Source organism: Hetaerina americana, unplaced genomic scaffold, assembly GCF_022747635.1.
Source record: "Hetaerina americana unplaced genomic scaffold, ioHetAmer1.1.p SCAF_1, whole genome shotgun sequence".
Lineage (NCBI taxonomy): Eukaryota > Metazoa > Arthropoda > Insecta > Odonata > Calopterygidae > Hetaerina > Hetaerina americana.
Window position 1 is genome coordinate 110,086,308 of NW_027286069.1, and position 20,525 is coordinate 110,106,832.

A 20,525-nucleotide genomic window follows, 5' to 3' on the forward strand; every position below is an offset into this window, starting at 1 on the left:
GATCAAGGGTAGAACAGACAGATTTGAGATGTCATTTTTCCCACGAAAGATAGGGGATCAGGATAACATTGACCGACAGCGGTAGAGTCATTTTCAGGTCACAATTTATTCTGATATGTATTCACCTCCTGCCACAATAGGTGGCTTGCAGGATGTTAAAATAAATAAATATATAAACTAAATAAGTTAGTCATAATTCCATGACCATGAACGCAGGATATATATTTGAGTTTCAACAATTTGAAGACACAGCGAAATATTCATAACATGTTGCAAGAAAAGTGGTATCATAAAGGCAATGAATATTCATGCATAAAAGCTTCCGAAATAAATTTGGAACATTCATGCTCTACTCGCGAGAGGGAATGAGTTTTCAGAGCAGGCCAGTCAAGCGAAATGGACGCGGCCTATTGCGCTGCAGAAGGGAAAACCAACCGTGTGCGTACGTGCCTTCAAATCTTTTTTTACTCCAAGTTGTGGAAATGAAAAAAATTAATTCTGAAGCTCTTATTCCCATTTTAAATACGACGAGAATACTTAATAAAGTCTTCAAATGATCATTTCCACGTCGATTGATGGCGCTCGGAGGGTAAAATTTTTCACGATTATGTAAAATATGCTAGATTCCACTTGCTTTCATCAAACCTGTTGCCAATAATATTTTGTTATAGAAAGCGGAAGTATGAGTTCCACTTTTAAATGAAGAATTGCTCGCAAAATATGCAGATATATTTCTCAACTCCGAGTAATTTCTTTGATAATCATTCCTTGGCATTAAATTACTCTTTTCTTTGTAAAAATCCAGAATTACTGTTCTTACACCAACCTTTTGAAAATATGTTGCATTATAGCAAATGGCATTTGCAGTCTCCTTTTTTGGAAACATCTAGCACCGCTGAAAAATATTTATTATTTTTATGATAAGAAATAATAATTTCTTGACCTGCTAGGACTAGGAATTTTGAGCAATACAGTTCACGTTTGTTTTTTCATAAGGCTGTTTTTCTGTAATAAAGGTATCGTAGTAAATAATATGGGACCATTTATTTCCGCAATCTTGGTTATAACATCCGTAATGTGGGGGAGTTAGATTTGTAAAACGTTGTTATGAGAAACTGAGTAGCGTATCAAGTTTTTCGGAGGAACCTGGTTGGGAATCACTCAGGGAGCGAAGGTTGAATGACATATTAAATCTATTGGGATCTAAGGAAAGATAAGGGATCAGAATAAAACATCGTCTATCCGACCGCTTAAGGAGGGAATGGTGTTTTGGATCAAGGGTAGTCTGGTGTGCAATCACCCCCTACCACATACCCTAGTCATGGTTTGCAGGGTATCATAAAACTAAAGGGAACTGATGACGCTTAATATTACTTCGAAAAATCATGATATTTCTGTGCTCAAATATCTTTACATTTTATGGACAATATTTGGCTGCATATTTAAGTCTCCAGGTGAATTATTCTATTTATGGTACCCATTGGACTAAATTTAACTACTCCCTAATAAATAAACTTTACAATTATTTCTTTTTTAGGATGAAAACTTTTTGGTAATGCCCGACATTATACGTTGAAATTCCCATTTAAAATGTGATGTACAGTTTTCATTTAAACGCATTTTATTTAGTATTATAACGAGCTAGGGTATTTAATTTCAAATTGACTGCTCAGGTCACTTATTATAATCAATTATATACGTTTGTGTACGGATTGTGTATAAAATCATAATATTTCTTTATCTTTAACCACCAAATATCACCAATATCATGGCGTAAAAAATTCTTTTCGTTTGCACAGATATAAAAAAACGACGATCCGCCCCGTTTCTTTAAAAAACAACTTTTGAGCGACAACTTTTCCTCGGTCGACAAAGATTAATAAACCGAAAAACTGCCGAAGAAGATTTGAATAATGGAGAGTTATACTACCCTCCTGCATATACTTTTATGTAATTTGAACTTCTTTTATAGATCACGTGAGTAATTAAAATTCATGGCTTACCTTATCTTCGAGCGAATAGAAACTGAGTGGCTAAACTGTTTTCTTTCAATATCCATCGAATTTATTTGAATGGAGAAAAAATTGTGACTACCATTTAATTTCTTACCTCAGAAAGTAGGTAAAATGCAATCAAATCTGAAAAGGCACCTTCCTTCTTAAAACTCGCGACGGGTGGAAGGATTAGATAAAATGTTTATTCAGAGGATCATTTAGAACCCCCTAGAGTATCGCTCCCGTAATTTTGTCTTTTTACATTACCGTAATCTACAATTCGATAAGTGATCATCTTGTTGAGTGAAGGTGCGAGGAAAACGCCTCCATTTGAGAGACGCTGTATTTCAAAATTACTGTTTCGCTCCGAGGGTCTCCCTGGAAATCCGGAAGAAAGTGGGCAACCCTAATTGACAACTGCGTCCTCGTAATTGCAAACGAATGAACATGATGCGTCCCTGACTAAACGAGTAATTTTTTTCCTCAGTGAGTCTTATGTAGATGAAGATTCATTGAAGGTTGAAATAATTAATGTCACTTAGAAGTTTATGATTCCTGGCATTATTTGGCGATGGTGTTGAATTCTGACGGTTGACGGGCGGCGAAGAATCCGGCGTGATTAGTGCTGCCGCGCGTAAGTTGGTATCTCGAGCATTTGTCGGAACGTGAAAGTTAGACGTCCAGCGGTCGAGGGAATGCGTCCCGAGCGGCGAATGAGAAAAGAGCTCCCGTGGGCACCCAAGACTGGATGCACGTCGCCCGCCCGTTCGTGTCCGCTGGAGGCCACTGGAGCGGTGGGCCGCCCGACTCCTTGGAATAAATTACTGGAGAAGCCCTAAAGTTGTTCCTGGATGCATACGCCTGCCTCCGTTTTTGTGGCCATGCATCGCCCCGCCCACCCTGGTGGCGAGGAGTACGGCCACAAGTTTGGCTTTACCACTAGACGAGGGGGGGGGGAAGTATGCCGTGCCACATAATCTCTATGGATCCCTAATATAACCTCTTCAGGTCCGAGATTGTCATAACGGGCCCGGAGGCAATGTAATTATGGAAATTATGAACACCGTACATGCTAACGAAGCGTCTTCGTATTCCAGGACTTGAATTATCAAGTTACCTATGTTTACAAGTCTTCTATCTGCAATTGCAAAGGCTCACATTTCTTTTCATAACTTTCATATCCACCTTGTTAGTGCTAAAAATTTTGACATACCATGTATCTTCCAGTTTTTTAGATGCATGTGACAGAGGTAGAAGCCCTTTTTCTTGGTAGAAGTAGATAAATCGGTTTTCCATGTTTCATCAAAATGTACTCCCATTCATTTAGTGTTTACATCCGATTCTTAAGACTCGAACACTTAAGATATTTTCTCCTGGTGTTTCTTTTCTTTCCTTTCAAACTTAAAAAATATTTTTACTTAAATCTGATAGAGAGAAATTCACGGCAGTGGTAGCAAATACACGCTCACTTTGAAAAGAGGCAGTTCGTGCAGGCCATTAGCGTGGGAAAAAACGAGTTATGAAACAGATTTTCGGATTTCATTGTGACAGTTGAGAGTTAAATTTACTCCAATAAAATCTCCGTAGGTACCCGTTGCGTTAATTTCTTCCTCATAAAGGCAAATGTTGGACTTTACTATGACTTCTGGGGAGCGAGAGCGATACTTCGGTTGTGCATATATGTCCGGAGGGTTGACACTATTATCGTTTGAGCCGTAAGTTAGGGAACAGTCATCGGTCACTGTCAAAACGACACGGAAAAGGACAAAGGAGGAGATAAAAGGAAATCGACGTGAAGACGCGACAGTTCAAGGTTCGCATCGTGAGCAGAAAGTGAAAACATTTGACAAGTGATAACAAGTACGTCACTTAAATCGCAGTCCCATGCTCCATTTAAAAGAAAGCATATTTTAAAATTTTTTTTAAAGAAAAAAGAGATAGCACTTTATATTTCTGGGATTTTATTAGAAATATTTTCCTCCACATGAATTTCCTACACATGATGATGAATTAACTATACAAAATCTAGAGCGGTTGGAATGCTTATTATTTGGAAAAGATTGGCAGGTATAAAAGTTGAAATACACTCCGCCATTTTAATATATTACTCCTTTGATGATCACAAGGAAAAGCTTAACGAAGAGCTTGGACTGAATCGGGAAGGGGAGCCTTCCTGCAGGAGGAGGAAGAAGCATAAGGGAGGGAGGGAGGGGGCTGAGAGAGTAGGGAGGGAATGAAGGATAACGGGAATGGAGGAATGTAATTTGGGTTTACGTATTAAATGGGTTTTCTATCCCACTCTTTGGCTCCCAAGAGCAGGACGATTATCTATCTGAGAGAATCAGTTGCCAATACATTATGAATGAGTTAAACTCTAAATCCACTGCAATTTCCTCATCACAGTTGATCCAAATAAATCAGGAAGTTTTGCTTAAAATTCAATTCTCACCGTGTAAATAACCCTTTTGGTGATCTTTAATTTACTAGGATAATGTTCTGACGTCTGAATGTGAAAATGTCACCCTAAAAATGCAAAGTTTGGCGTAGTTATCGGTCGTTACATTTTTAACTCATGTTTTACCACCTTTTGCCAAATTTGATCAAATTTTAACCAAGAAATTATAAGAGAAATTTCAAAATACCGACGTAGATACGATGATGAGGCATTTAATTTATTTCCTTGTGCCTTAAAATATCATAGTTGATTAAACAAAAGCATCGAAGTTTTGATCAATGGAGCTGAGAGCTGGGAAAGCATACACTTTGAATCACGATTGGGTTCAAATAGAAGACGATGTAGTTTTCAGTGATGCACGTTCCTATTCCTTTCTTTATTTTACCATTCCAGTCATTTTCATGAGTGTGAAATGGCGAAAAGGTTAGCATTGAAGCATAAAAATACTATTCTAAAATGGAAACCTTTCCCTTCCAAATTTATGATTTTTATCTAGATCTTAATAACACTGCAATTAGGCAAAGGGTGAAGCGTGCTTTTCTTTTGGCATTGATTATTACGTGACTCTCCATTTCATAAATGGATTCTATTATTACTCTAATGTCATCATTATGTCTTGGTGAGGTAGTGAGCGACTGTAAGCGCAAAGTCCGGCGCCCTTTTTCGCCAAAAAAATGGCGAGGGATCGTGTTCCTTTCCTCGGTGAATATGCAACGCGAGAAGTAATGGCGATATCTCTTACGAGCCGGCTCCTGGTAATTTCTCCTCTTTCTTTTTTTAAGGATTAGGGTCCAGTGGCGCCGTCTCCTTTTTGCCAGACTTTGCATAGAACAGCAGTGGCGGTGGAAAGAGGTTTCCCTCATTATTAGACCCATTCCTTCAACTTAATTCCCGCGCCATGACTTCACATAACTCGTGTTTCCTCATCCCCCTCGGATTACGGAGCGTGCAGATTACGAGTGAAAAGGAATCGTCGCGTCTTCCCCTTCTAACTTTTAATTATATGCAAGCCAAGAGGTCCTCAGCCTTCGCTTTCTCTATCATTCTCTCCCTCTATCTCTGTCTCTCATATCTCTTTCCTTATTCTTACAATCTTCCGAGTGAACCTCACAGCTCCCTTTGTTTCTCGGAACTCCTCTTTTTCAGAAGTTAATTTGATTTTCCCCGAGGTCTCTCAGAAAAGTAATGATAATTAAGGCGGCGTTTTTCCAGGGCAAGCTGCTGATTATATGAGTTGAATACAACAAATGAATGCTCATGTGGCGCAGAGTTTTTTTAGATGACGACTCCTCTTCAAAACAATGGTTTCCTCTAGAGTATGATGGACATCGCTTTGCACGTTTTATACTATTATAGTCCTAAAAGGATTCTTTTTAGAAGCGAATTGTTGCTTACACTAAGTATATAGCGTGACTGGTTGTCAACCTTGGGGAGGCGGATAATTGGATGGAAATGTGACGTTTGGACCGAAGGCGAAGAGTTGGAAGATGGGATATGGAGAGCGATTGCTAGAGGGGTGTATGCGGTAAATTAGAATCACCTTGTTATAAGATACCGTGCTCTATTATAGTGAAAAACTCCGAATATTCTCTTTCCTTACGCACTGATTTCCGAACATCAGAAATACCTTTCGCCTGATTAATGAAGTTGGAAAATGTAGCCATTGGTAGTAATCTTATTTTGCAGCCTTGATCCTTAATTTATATGTTTTTCAAAAACCGTGGGTAGAACGAAGGAATAAGTGAAGTAAGATCTGGTGCTTTCCCGGCGTATTTGCTTGATGAAGTTTTCTCGGGTCCTCCATTGGGTCAGGGGTTCCATATTGGCCGGCGTTTCGATGCCCGACTCGTGCATCATCCTCATTTACCCTGACATCGAAATGTCGGCCAATATGGAACCCTTGACCCGGTGGAAGACCCGAGAAAACTTCATGAAGGATGAAGTGTTTGCATTAATGATAGTTTCAGCTTTATATGCCTATGCAGCGTGTATCTCTTTCCCTTTCATTGAAAATACTTTGATTTCGCACGTTTTAGATGAAACTGTGCTCGACAAATTTCATGAAATAGGGAACACAATATATTTGTATAGTGAACACTCTATCTATTCGTCCACTGAATTTATTTCGGGTGCATCTGAGTTCAAACGCTTAAGCGTCATCATCAAGTACGTATGGTGACGCTCAAGGTCGGTATTGAGGTACAACCAACTCAATAAATTCCAGCGTACAAATACAGTGTTTTCCATATTTGAACTTCTCCATATTTGAGGCATAAACCATCAAATTCGATAATGATCGTGTAGCGGGCATTTATTTCATGAATTTCCTAAACATACCTTTTAGATGGAGTTAAGAAGACAATTCATTCGCAGTTTTTTGAAATACATAAAATAACTTTCATACATAATCTGCGTTCACTGTAAATTTATGACCTTGGAATTTTAATGCAGAATATTATAAAACTATAGTTATCCTTCAAATTTTTTAAATTTTCAGTTTAGTATCAGATATCTTCACTACAACGGAATCGATGAGGCAATAGAATGATAATTATTTCAATGTTCTTTACATGAGAAGAAATACATAATTATTTAAATCTCAAATATATAATGTAATATTCACTATCAAGGTGTAAAAGTTTAATTACAATTTACAAGGCGTGAAGCTTATAAGAACGGTGCCGGATGAGAGATAGCGGAGATGGAGAGATAACCAGCATTATCAAAACGGCATTTGCTGAAGACTTGTTTCCACAAGTAGAAATTCATGCAGATGATGTAACGACCAAAATTTGCCGTATGAATAAGATTATTCATATGCATTACGATTTATGCTAAAATTAAATATAGCTTGATTTTCACACAGTCAATTATGAGAATAAAACATAAATAGCACTCTAAAATTGATGAATATCACTAATGAACTTATGTTTGCGATTTTGTTCGGTGGAATCGCATAGAATCAATGAGCAGAATAATGGAAATTATGTTACATTTTAAGTAACACCAATTGAAGGAAATTTTATTTCGCAGGAAACTTATGCAGTTCAAAAAATAAAAGTTATTCATTCATATACGAGTATAGTCCATTACAGATATTATCAAGGTAGGGCCTGGTATTTCAGGTAATGAAAAAATATTTTCAATAGGTTTATGGAGAGGGGTGTTTTTTATTTCAAATTATTTTTATCGAAAAATAAGGCGATGAGAGAAACCACGTACAGGCATGTTTTATCTAAAAGTGCTTCCAAATGATAAGAGAAAATTATCGATTTTTTTATTGCAAAATATTGGAAAGTCTGGTTTAGTTGGACCTAAAAGTACTCTAATTATTTAATGTTCAATAGTCTCATGGGAATCAGAATGAAATGGAGGTATAACTTTAAAGAAAACATCTACCGCAGACACACTATAACTATAATTTAAATGTGTGAATTTTATAAAATTGGAATTTGTATCGTTTAGTTCAGACGGCCGCCATTTTGCTGTCCCATTTAAGATGTTTAGATATGCCATAACTTAATAAAATATTGTTGCGTGTCTTTAAAATTCCTTCAGTGAACATTCCAGTGGCTTCAGCGAAGTTGGTCTTCGTTCCTTTACGCCTAGTACGAAATACTTCCACCAGGTAACGCCTGAGGCAGTGTCTTATGATTCAAATATTTGGAAGCGCTTTGACGGTTTTTGTCCTTCATCGCAGGGAGGGATGGGATTCGGTAAGAGCGCAATCACAGATGCATTTTGTGAGGATGATAAGTAATGGAAGGATAGGAGCAGCATCCACCTCTTTCATGAAGCTCTTTCCACAGAACCAACATATTTATGTTCATAATGACAATGCCCTCCCCGGACTACAACCTTGACGTGGTGGAAAGGCTTGTGCGTTCCGATGACCCCTAGAGCTGTGCTGGCGGGAGTAATAATTATTGCTCCTGGTAGGGTCACCCATGCCAGATAGGTTGAAGGTTCGGAGCCAAAAGAAAGGTAGCCCACGACGTGTCTGTTCCTCAGTGAGGCGGCTGCAATGGCGTCTGACCAGTGGTGTCACAATAAAAACACTATTGAGGAAGGCAACGGGAAACCACCTCAATTATCATTCCCAAGATTTACATAATGGACAAAACAGAGATTTTGAGTCCTGGCAACTACGGGGCTCGGCCCAATCGGCCGTGTGTCGTGCCCGGCAGCAGGGGAGGCAAGGCTTCCGCGGTCGTCATCCCAAAAAACCCTTGCAAGGAAAAACCGGCAGCAGCAGGACAGAATATGCAGGAGAAGAAGACCACATTAGTTAGAATAGGAACGTGGAATGTTAAGAATATGATGAGGACAGGGAAATTGGAGAATGTTAAGCGAGAGATGGGACGGGGAAATATCAATATTTTAGGTCGATGCGAGGTGAGATGGAAAGATAGCGGGGATTACTGGAGTGATAAGTAGAGAATAATATACAGCGGTGGGGACGAGAGCCAACGAGGGGTTGCCATAGTATTAAATGAAGAGGTAGGAAGAAGCGCAGTTGACATAGAGCAGGTAACGGATAGATTATTACTAATAGAAATAAAAGCAGAACCAATGAACTTGGTTATTATTAAGGTATACATGCCAGCGAACGACTATAAGGAAGAAGAGGTCGATAGGATATGCGATCAGTTAGAGGACGTAATCGCGTGTGTTCCTGCAGGGAAATATTTGATAGTGATGGGGGATTAAAATGTGACAGTAGGAGAAGGAAGAGATGGTGATGAGGTCAGGGACTACAGTTTAGGCACGAGGACTGACCGCGGGGAGAAAGCAGTGGATTTATGCGGAGACAGGGGTAAGTCATCACCAACAATTGGTTTTGACACCACAAAAGACGCAGGTATACATGGAAAATGCCAGGTGACTCGGAAAGGTATCAGCTAGATTATATTCTGGTTAGAGACAGATTAAGGAACAGTGTGATAAATTCGCACAGTTTCTCGGGAGCGGATGCGGACTCTGACCATAATTTAGTTGCTATGAAATGTAGGGTCCGTTTCAAAAAGATAAGGCAGGGCTGGCGGGTAGGAAAATGGAATGTAGACGCATTAAATGGATTGAAAAGGAAGGAATACAAACAGGCGGTAGAGGAAATCATGGAGGATGGTAAAGAGCTATGTACTATCGAAGCAAAATGGCAAAGTATCAAGAAAGGGTTGTCCAAAGCCGGAAAAGACACTGTTGGAACCGTTAACACTAAAAGGAATAGGAAACCATTGATCACGGATGAGATGATTGCAAGGATGGATGAGCGGAGAAAATGAAAGAATGTAAATACAGAGTTAGGCCAAATGAAGTACAAAGAATTAAACAATAAATTGAGGCGGGCAACAAATAAGGCAAAAGAAGCATGGTGGAAGACGCAGTGCGAGGATATGGAAAGTCTGCAGAGGAAGGGTGAAATCGGTGCGCTGTACAGCAAAGTTAAAGCTTTATCGGGAAGTAAGAAAGGGAGATCTAGGCTAACAGTTAGAGATAAGGCGGGTAAGGTAATAGTTGACACAGGAAAGGTCCAAGAGAGATGGAAGGAGTATATAGAAGAACTGTATAGTAAAGAACTTAGGCCAAAAAAGTTAGACACAGAAAAGGAACATCACGTAGAGGAAGATCGCTTAGGTCCAGGCATACCAGACGAAGAGATAGAAAGGGCATTAAGGGAGACGAAACTAAGTAAGGTCGTGGGGGTGGATAACATTCCCGCGGAACTACTGAAATGTTTAGCAAAATGTGGGAGGAAGAGGCTATATGGGCTGATTCGTAGTATTTATGAGGAAGGAATCTGGCCGGAAGACTTTGTGAGATCAGTTTATTTTCTATTCCGAAAAAGGTTAAGGCTACATCATGTGAGGACTACAGGACAATAAGATTGATATCCCAAACAGCTTAAGTGGTTCTCACAATCATAAACAAAAGGATTGAGAGTAGGGCAAATGGTTACTTAGGGGATGATCAGTTTGGGTTTAGGAAGGGGAGAGGTACGCGTGATGCCATTGTAGTAATGAGATTATTAATCGAGAGGAATATAGAACACAACCAGGAGGTATTTGCCTGTTTCGTAGATTTCGAAAAGCGTTTGATAGAGTGAATTGGGAAAAAACTAATGAGTATATTGCAGAAAATAGGAATAGATTGGAGAGAAAGGAGGTTAATCTGCAACCTGTACATATCTCACACTGCTCAGGTGCGAGTGGGGAACGGGGAGTCCGGATAGGCTGTGTGACGAAGAGGTGTAAGGCAGAGTTGCCCATTATCACCGTTGCTGTTCAACCTGTATGCAGAGGAAATGATCAAAGAGGCATGGGAAGAACTGGAGGTAGGCATGAAAGTGGGTGGGGAATTCGTAAAATCAGTTAGGTTTTCTGATGACCAAGCTTTAGTTTGTCAGTCAGCCAAGGGGCTGCAAGCATTGCTGAGTGAATTGGAAATTCAGTGCGACAGGTATGGGATGAGAATCAATATTAATAAAACAAAGGTTATGCGATTTTCTAGAAAGAAAAAGGCCAAGCTTAACATTAAAATAGGTGGGCAAAAACTAGAGCAGGTAGAACAGTTTACGTATCTCGGTAGTGTTTTGGACCAACACAGTCAAAGTAGTAGGGACGTAAGGAGAAGAATTGCGCTAGGCAAAGAAGATTTCACCAGGAGGAGGGAGTTGATGACAGGGACGTTGAGTAAGGATGTTAAGAAAAGACTCGTAAAGACATTGATATGGAGCGTTGCTATGTACGGCGCGGAAACGTGGTCATTGAAGCAGGAGGATAGACGTAGATTGGATGCTTTTGAAATGTGGGTGTGGAGAAGAATGGAGAAGGTGAAATTGACAGAGAAGAAAACAATTGAGGAAGTTCTTGGTATGGTGGGCGAAGAGAGGGGTTTGTTGGGAGCAATCCTATGGAGGCAGGAAAAGTGGATGAAGGGGGTGTTGACCGGCTGTGGGATGTTGAAGACTGTGATAGAGGGTAGAATGTTGGGCAAAAGAGGAAAGGGAAGGAACAGGATAGGGATGTTGGACGGGATGAATGGAGGAAGAAAGTACTCAGAGATGAAGAGGGACCTGATGTAAATTTTTTTAATTTTTTAATTTTTTTTAATTTTTTTTTTTTTAATTTTTTGGACCCATTTGACCAATGGTTTCCTGGGTCCACTTTTATTTTACTTCATAGTTAGTTGGGGATTCCTTTGAATCTTAGTTCCCCTTTTTACAAACAATAATGAGACATAAGGAAACAACATACATAACAAAAGAGACAAAAATAATCAGACATAAGGAAAGTTTTTCTAAAATTTTAACATCTACAGGTGCTTATATATGTTGGGAGTTAAACTAATGATAAACAATTCAAGAAAAAAAAATCACTCAATAGACATATAGAATACATTGCTACATTTTACATAAAATTTTACACAAAATATTTCCCAGTTAGTTCGCTTGTTGTGGTTCACTATTTGCTGGTTTTCTTATTGCAAATTTTCCGAGCAGGTTATTGTTGTTCTGTAGGCAGAATGTGATCATTTCCCTAAAGCTCGTTAGCTTCTCTTCCATATTGTTCCATAAGAGTTGCCGCTCTGTCTCATAGTAAACACAATCCTCCACTCTGTGTTCTGCTGTGTCTTCTTTTCCACAGTTACACAGAGGGGTAAAACATTTCCCTATGAAGTTTAAGTAGGAGTTAAAGTTTCCATGTCCGGTTAACACTTGTGTGCTTGCTGATGTGTGTTTAATATTTAATTTAATCCGGTCATCTATGTTCGGAAATATACGGTGTGTTTTCCTTCCCTTTTCTGTTCTGTTCCATTCGTCGTTCCATTCTCTATGTGTTTCCTGTCTCAGTAGTCTTTTTAATTTTGATATTTGTACTGCATTTTCTGCATCTAACGAGAGGTTGAAATACTCTATATTTAATTTTTTCCTCGATTTGTTTATAGCAATTCTTTCCCAAATTCGGTATTTTAGAGGTGGAGTTGCAGCCACTATACAGAGTGCGTCGCAGCTCACGGTGGAATAGCTGTTGCACATCGCTATCAAGCAGGCACGCTGTGTCTCCTTTAGCTTTCTCTCGAATCTTGCGAGATTGACTCTATGGGACCAAATTTCGCACCCATAAGTGACAATGGGTATTACTACTCCCTCATAAATGTTTTCCATCGGTTTGAGGCCATATGTACAACGGCAAAGCCTTCTTATGGCACCAAAGATAGTCTTAACCTTCGAGCAAGTGTAGTTCACGTGAGGTTGGAAGGTAAGTTTATCGTCTATGTGTATGCCGAGGTATTTAAAGGTCTTCGTTCTCTTTAGCTGTTTCCCATTGATTTTACATGCCGGGTTTCTTAATATTTTTGCTCCTAGGGTCATGTATTGGCTTTTTTCTATGGATAACTTCAGTTTGTTACTTTTTGCCCAGGTTTCTAGGATAAGTAGAGTTTTCTCCGCCAACATTTCCAGCTCTTTTCTGCTGTTTCCAGGGATAGTTACTGCGATGTCATCCGCGTATGCGATAATATCGCACCTATCCGGGAGTTCTTCTCTTAAAAGCGAATTGGTTAAGAGGTTCCACAAGGTTGGGCCAAGAACCGAACCCTGTGGGCACCCCTTCGTGGCTACTTTAGAGAACTTGAGGTGTTTGCTGGAGTATTCTATCACGCGGTTGGTAAAATAGTTTTTGACTAATTTTATTAGGTTGTTGGAGACCCTTAAATATGTTAGTTCTTTAATTACGGATGGCCACCAGACGGAATCAAAAGCGCCTTTAATGTCTATAAAAACCACCATGGTGTATTTGCAATCGTTGTTAGTTAGTCTCAGCAGTTTAGTTATGGCATCAATCGTGCTTCTCCCTGGAGTAAACCCGTATTGCTTGGGGTGGTAGATCTGGCATTCCCCAGCCTCTTCTATAATTCTCTTTTTAATAAGTCTCTCCATTACCTTTCCCAGCTCTGGGAGGAGAGTGATTGGTCGGAATGCTTCAGCGTTCGCTGGGCCTTTACGCTTATTCTTTAGAATAGCGTGTAGCTTCCCAAGTTTCCAGGTGTTCGGAAAGTATGAGAGGACTATACAATCATTAATGATATTGGTTAGCTCTCCTGAGATAGGCTGACACAGTTTTCTTATTACAGTACCCGGAATCTGGTCGTGGCCGGGGGCTTTGCCATCTCTTATCAGGTAGATGGCTTCACTGACTTCCTCGTCTGAGAAGAGCCTTGCGGCGCTTTTCTCAAGCGGTTCATTGTACATTCTCCTGGTAGACTCGTGGTAACAATTATCTGATTGATCTTCGTCAGGTAGAAGGGTGTCCAACATTTCGTCCATCCATTCTTCTATCAGCATTACCTCACCCTTGTCATTTCGTCTAGTCCCTGGTATTGTTGGGAGTTTCAGTTTATCTGAGAACAGCTTGTAGATAAAGCCCCAGGAGTTGTCTCCAAAGTTTTGTCTAGCAAACTTTCTCCAAGCATTTTCTTTGGATTTTTTAATACGTTCCTTATATATCCTTAGCTTTGCTAGGTATCTCAGACGATGGATTCCTCTGTCCTCGTTTCGACTCTTTTGGAAGACGGTTCTCAGTCTGTGGACTTGCTTTTTGAGGTTGTTTAGGTCGTCATTCCACCAAGGATGAGTTTTTCCTCTGTAATATCTTACTGGAATACTTGTTTTCATGGAGCTTTTAATAGCTTTGGTTAGTCTTGCTATGTTAAGATCTATTTGCTCCGTTGTTGGTGTCCATGGAGTATTCCGTTCCGAGGCTACTAGTTCGTTCAGGAAGGTTTCCTCGCATTTTTCCCAATCAGCGTTTTTCAGTATATATCTCATTTCGGGTGTTTCCCTGTAACTAGCCTGATGTAAAGTAGGATGTTGTGTTTTGCTACGGGTCACAAATTATTAAATTAGTAATTTTGTCCATCCAAAAACCTACCTTAACGGGTAGATTACCTAATAATAATGACAATGTTGGTATGAGAGAACGATTGTAACTGCTTGTGTAAATCATCGTATATTTATTAATTTGAGTACACTCGTATTTGGACTGGGAAGATGATAAACGGACAATTCTTCAATGATAGTCAAATTGAAAGAACTGAACGATTCCGTTCAGGAAAGTTGGAGGCATGGGGATTGGCATTTAAAATTGATATAGATGGTAGCAGAAAACTAAGGATTGCATTGAATGAAATGGAAATATTTACATTTAAGCTACAATATGTGAACGTTGTATACCATTTGTAGGATAAATGTTTACATTACATAGAATGGAGCACAAAACGAGACACTCTATGCAAAAGTAAATTCACCTTCTGCCCATCCTCGTCTATCCCTTTTGCAAAATGCGTAACTCTCAAACGCTGTATGTGTTTCTATATTGTTTATTTGTTGCTGTCCAATTTATTATTCGGCACTTCTGTGTTAAGTCGACGTAATCATATATATATATATATATATATATATATATATATACGTATCTCTTGGTAATTCTCGCGGAATATTCCTTTCTGTATTTCCTTTCGTTATTTTTCGAATGAATCAGTTGTGCCTAAATGTGTGTCCAATCTATCCATTTCTTCTTTGCTGTTAAGTTCTCCATATGGCCCTATCTTCTTCTGATCTTCTATATACTTCCTTGTTTCTTCTTGTCTGTCAATTTAATCTCCAGCATTCTCCTCCAACGCCAAGATTCAAAGGCTTCTATTCTTCTCTGGTCCATTTTTCCAATGTTTTAAGTCTTGGAACCATAGAGCGCCATGCTTTACACAAAAGTCTTGACGTATTGCTTTCTATTTTCCAGCCTCAGGTTCTTTGAACATAGTAATTGCTTCTTCTTCATGAATGCGTTCTTATCTTGGGCTATTCATCGCTTGATGTAAGTCGAACTTCTTCCATCCCATGTTATGCTGCTGCCAAAGTAGATAAAAGATTCCACTTGCTCTAGTTTCACCCCTCAAATTGTGATATCTGCATTCAGCTTCTCTCTTCCATACACAAGTATTTTAGTTTTCTTCTGGTGAATGTTCATATTATATTTACTCAGTACCAGTACTTGGTCCATAGCACTTAGAGATCCTCTTGCGTTTCCACCACTACTGCAATGTCATATGCAAACCGGAGCAGGTTGAGTTCTTCTCCATTTGCCTAGAATTCTTTGATACCCAATTTTTGTGTGTCTTTTATTGCCTCTTCCAGGTATTCGTTGAATATTGCTGGCGAGAGATTGTATCCTTGTCTTACTCCTTTGTTTATTTTCGCTTCTGTGTTTCTTTCAGTTTTCATTTGCATTGTTGTAAGCTGATTCTTGTAGAGGTTATGGATAATTCCTCTCTCGCTGTTGTCCAATCCAAGCGCTTCTAGTCTCTTGAACATCTTGTTCCATCCGACGTTGTCGAAGGCTTTCTCCAAGTCCACAAATGCCAGATATAATGGCGTATTTACGTGTCTCATTTTTTCGGCTAGAGCTCTCAAGCTGAGAATTATTTTTCTTGCTCCTCGGTTTTTCCTTAATTCAATTGTTTTCTTAGAGGTTTCCTTCTATGCTTCATTCTGTTCTTCGGCTAATAATCCGAGTAAGGATTTCTGGCAACTGAGTCACCAGGCTCGATGTTCTGTGTTCTTCGCGTTTATCTGTTTTCGGTTTCTTTGTTATTACAACCACTATAATTTTCACGAAGTCTTCTGGTATCTTTCCGCTGTCGTAGCTATCTTTGATAATTCCAAGAGGGCATCCTTCGCTTTGACCCCGAGTGCTTTGGTTATTTCCCCGTTTGTTTTGTCAATAGCTGCTGCCTTGTTGTTTCTCAGGTCTGCCAGGGCTCTCTCGAATTTGCTTCTTAATGTCGGCGGACCTCGATCGTCTTTACCTATCATGCTTTCATCTTTAATTAAGCCTTCTTCTAGTGGTTTTGGAGCAAGATAGAGTTCTTAAATGTATTTTTTCATCTATTCCCAAGGTCATCATCATCTTTTAGTATCTTTCCATTAACGTGTATAGTGTTTTGTGATTTTGTTTTTCTTTCCGCGAATCGCCTTTTCACTAGTTTTTGAAAATATAATATATAACATTAAAAAGGACACTCATATTTCACATATTTCTCAATATATGCAATTCTGCCTCACTCTCTTCTCTTCATATCCCTTCACACGCCAATTCCCACAACCTTTCATTCGACCAGTGTTTTGCTCTTAGCATACTAGAGTCCCTACCTGATTCAGCCACCAACATAGAGGTAAGAACTCGTGAATCCGCCTACATATTAGCTTTCCGATCTTTCAGAATTCCCACCCTTAACCGCCATCTTTAATTTCCCTCCCAGCATTCCCTGCTCCACACCTCCCCTCCCCGCCCATACTCCTTTCCCCTCTCCAACATATTTTCAGTCTTACTTGAATAAGGCCTCTGAGAGGGCCGAAAGCTCGAACAATTCACTGTGTGAGTGTCCTTTTAAATGTTGCTATTCTATTTGTGTTCCATTGTGCTGTCCCATTATTGTGCCGCTCGTGTGAGTTTTTCCGTACAATCGTTATATACCTGTATATAACGATTGTACGGATATATATATATATATAAGGACGCCCCACGCATTCCTAACTTTTCGATAGCAAGACCACAATACGCAGCAAAAACAGTCGCAGTACATTTTCAAATTAACATTTATTACATAGAGTTTTTTAAGATGCAATGTACTTGTATCGCATCTTAAATGTATAATGAAGATGCACTGTGACTTTTTTAAATATTTTCCTCACACCGATTTGTATTCATTTTGGAGGACACATGATATTCAACACACTATTCCCTATTCTTAGCGTTTAACATTTGAAATGGGATTAACATTTGGATTCTCTATGCAAGGCATTAATTAATATATAAAGAATGTATTTGGGAGAAGACTTTTCGAGAGCGCGGCGATAGATATCGTTCTTCGTTGTGCTCCCTCCTCCCGCCTTCGACGAATAAAACTCTCCCCGAGGGGAAGGCTCCGAGGAGTGTTCTGGGGCGGAGGGGCGGTGAAGGGTTGGCAGGGGCGGCGTGTGTTGTTGGGGTTCGCTGGAGTTGGCAGTACATATTTAATGCGGTGCGGGACAGTCATTTGTCAATTTCCTCAGCTTTAACAAATGGGAGGCCGATGCCCATTACATCCATCCACTTTGCCCTCCTCATAGCTTCCTTTTCAGCGGTTGTGAACTTTCCCTTTATCTCACTAAATGGAGGCCCCTTTCCCAGAGGTCACGAGTAATTTACAAGTCCTTTGAAAACAGTAGCAATTGTGTATAAAAAGACATTCAAATCTCGCTACTTGGGATATGTAGACAACCTATAATTGTTGTAGCAGTGACTATCGTAAGACGTTTCTGCATGTTTGTTGAGTACAAGAGCTTGTACAATGAAATGTGCCTTTGAATCAAAAGCGGCAGATGGCAGTGCATGAAAAGGCTGTCCCTCAAGGCGGTCGCATTCACGAAGCAATGGCGAAATACATTATATTCTACTCCAATCCACTACTTTACGAGACATTCCCGTACATTTAATTCGCAGACGGGAAGGAATGGCAGGAACCTTCATTGCTCCGGAAGGAAGACACCGTGCGAGGAGAGGGTAAGTCGTGCATCGTGCTGGGGCCGATGTGCTTCAAGGGATCGCAGCTTGCGCTTGGCCAGATCGTCTCCTTCCGAGAATTTGTTCCAGCGACCCTCTTGAGTCGAGGTGCTGGAATATTTTCCATCTGGAAGAAGAAAATTTATCACATCAATTTAAAAAGAATAAAGACACCATGTTCGTGGAGTAGATTTATGAGGCGAGTATAAAAAATTCATGTACTCCGCAGCCAGTTTCCTCGAGACTCAGTTTGACTTTTGCAAAACTTTATTTTTACGGCCTCAGGGGGAGGGAGTAACACATGGTTAAATATTCGATTTTAGAAGGAAAAAAATTGAGGCTCGAATGGTTATGATTTAATTTATTAACCATTGCATTTTCTTCCCAATTCTGCGAATGAAGTGCTTATTTTTCCGTAGAAACACTACAGTAGAATAACACCATTCCCTTTCCGTTCTTGTTTCCGCATGGATGTCTTTAGCACTACCGTCCATATTTAACACGTGAAAAAACTCCTTATTTTGAAACTCTGTTACCCTTTCATCAATCGTATAAGGAAATTATATTTGTAATGAACTCACTAACACTCATAAAATTTTCACTGCTTTTCATTCAGAAAGTTATTTTTTTAGAATTTGCTACCAAATGTGTGTAAAAATTAGTCCGTTTAATTTTTGCGAAAATGTTTGCCTAAATTACCTTTTCAACATGCAGAACGAGTCAAAAATTTGAGGAATTTCTTCGAGGACTGAATCCGTCTGTGTCCGTAAAACAGTTCATACTTAATCAATTCTCACTGAACCCAAAGGTTATTGCTTTGGTTCACCATTGGGCCGCACTGGCGCCACAAAGCCGATTATTTGCTTTCAACTCCAGTGCGGATGTATTGTTAGTTTATTCACGCGGCCGCGTCCATTTTGCCCGGGTCTGGCAGACGCGTCCGAGTAAATAGATATTTATTGACTTGTTTCATGCGAGAGACTGCCGGTCCCGCCAGGCCGCCAACAAATTGTAATTTAGCGCCGCATTCCGACGTCGGGATAGAATGTCCGCGGACGAGGAGTATCATCACGAGGGTGCCAAATAGAAGAGCAAAGTAATTTCATCCTTCACCTCACTGCGACGTAATTCAAAATGTCCATCGTCATTTTAAAGTCCCCTAATCCTCTGAATTGGAAGGGGAGGGGCCTTTTGAATTCCATTAGGAACGGCCACCCCGAGGGAGAGGTGAAGTGGTTATTTCTTTCGGCCTCTCCTTCTCGAGGCCAAATTACTTCGGGCTCCCCATTCCGTCCCTCCACTGCCCCCGACGCTGAAAATAAAGGACGGCCCCATTCCGAACCGCCGCCTTCCATTTGCCTTCTTCTTTCACGTGATGCAACAGCACCTCCTCGCAAATCTCCTTTTCCCTCCACCGACTCTCATTCCCCAGCCTCTCCACCCCCACCTAAACTGCTTATTCAGATGCTGGGAGCACACCCACGACCTCTCTCCACCACCATCCCCCCGGTTATCACTGACCAATCTACCCAACCCGCTTTCATAATGGACCCCGTTCGCCCTCCCTGGCTCCCCTTTCAGGCCTACTCTCCCACTCCGTCACTTTGCAAATTAACTGGCGCAATATCTCCCTTTAAAAAAAGGTCATAGACATCGCTGTTGATGCTTTCACAAGAGAATTGACGAAAATACATAATTGAGCTTATTATTTCTGGACAATAAGTCCATGTGGGGACACTTAGGCGTCCTGAAAGGTCCCTGGGGTCCTGCAAAGGCATGCTTTGTGTCTAATACTAACAAGTTGAATAAACTACGTGCAACACAAAAGACGTGTGAAACTGTGGTTTCAATAGGTTTCTCGTATGTATTTATTGCATTAGTTTATATGCTATGTACTTAAGTACGAGTATAATTTTAAGTTGGCTGATGAGTTTGATGTGGGAAGTATATAAGTGTGGCGGGTTGATTAATTAAAAAATAAAAAATTGGCAATATTTTTCTCTAAATAAAATTTATTAATACGACCAGTTTCAATGTAACTACAACATCGTCAGGTGATAATCTGACGATGATGTAGTTACATTGATACCGGTCGCATTAATAAATTTTATTTTGCGGAAAATATTGCCAATTTTTAATTTGTTAAATTTATTATGATATTCCACCATATCACGCCTGGAACGCATCTTTTTATGACGGGATGGTATTAAGCCCTGATTGAAGGGGGAGATTTGGGAAACAGTAAAAGAGGAAAGAGTGGCATTTTCCATACTTCGAATGCCGGCAGGAAGAACAAAAAACTGAAGAAGGAAATAAGGTGTGGCAATGGAGCTTAAGTCGGAGACTTGGGCAAAGCTAGACGTCCTACAAGTGTGAAGGTGTATCGATATCCACATGCATACCCCAGGATCCACTAAATTGGTGTCTGGCAGGGGGTGCAAGAATCAGGTGGGAGGGGTGAGCGATAAGGGAGGA